The sequence below is a fragment of the Chrysochloris asiatica genome, unplaced genomic scaffold (assembly GCF_000296735.1).
Source record: "Chrysochloris asiatica unplaced genomic scaffold, ChrAsi1.0 scaffold00272, whole genome shotgun sequence".
Taxonomy (NCBI): Eukaryota; Metazoa; Chordata; class Mammalia; order Afrosoricida; family Chrysochloridae; genus Chrysochloris; species Chrysochloris asiatica.
Genome location: NW_006408790.1, coordinates 2,794,844 through 2,795,838, shown reverse-complemented (window position 1 = coordinate 2,795,838; position 995 = coordinate 2,794,844). Strand labels below are relative to the sequence as shown.

General features: G+C 47.8%; 1 protein-coding gene across 2 annotated transcripts in view; it reads left to right on the top strand.

The window, feature by feature from the left end:
• DCLK1 (doublecortin-like kinase 1) overlaps nucleotides 1–995 on the top strand; it is a 314,483-nt gene that overhangs the window by 251,623 nt on the left and 61,865 nt on the right. The gene's annotated exons all lie outside the window — the stretch shown is intronic.

Sequence of the window (995 nt, the reverse complement as noted above, 5' to 3'; positions counted from 1 at the left end):
CATGAGAGAGTCTACTGGTGAGAAAGAACCCCACATTAGAGATTCTGCTGGTGAGAGAGAGACCCCCACACGAGAGAGTCTACTGGTGAGAGAGAGACCCCCACACTAGAGATTCTGCTGGTGAGAGAGAGACCCCCACGCTAGAGATTCTGCTGGTGAGAGAGAGACCCCCACGCTAGAGATTCTGCTGGTGAGAGACCCCCACGCTAGAGATTCTGCTGGTGAGAGAGAGACCCCCACACTAGAGAACATATACATGCATTTCCATTTGCTGTTATTTCTTTAATAACTTGTTTTACTTTCATTATTCTTTTCCTGAATATTACATGGCATGAGACCAGAAGAACTAGATGGTACCCCACTTCTACTGCCAACTGCTCTGAAAAGGATTACATTAGAAGTTTCTAGATAGAGTAGGAATTAAATGTGGAACAAAACTCAAAATCATAAAAAGGCCAGGCCTGCTGCTGAGATAAAGCCTCAGGAACTCCTCAGACCAGGTCTGGAACTGAACTCATCCCATGGCTCAATTTCCAGGCAACCTAGAGGGAAACAGTGACACCAGGGAGGTACACACCGTAGGGTAAGCAACCATTTGAGATCACAAGGCGGCATTGCTCTAAGGACAGACAGCATTCAGAAGTGTTTGGAAATAAGGAGGACTAGGGACAGGGAACACAGGGAGGAGGTGGGATGTGTGACGTTCCATTGTGAGGGTGCAGTCATTGACATGAAGCCAAAAGTGTGTGATTTGTTGGATGCGAAGTTGATGATCTGTTCTGAGAACGTTTACCCAATTCACAATAAAAAGTACAAAAACAGGGAATATACATACACCATCGCATCCCTTTCGACAGTCCCTACACATCCAATTCAGTGGCATTGATGCTGTTCACCCTTTTGCCAAGTTGCTCCTCCCCCGAATGTGCCCTCCACCTGAACGTGCCCTCCCCCTGAACGTGACCTCCCGTGAACGCGCCCTCCCCGTGAACGTG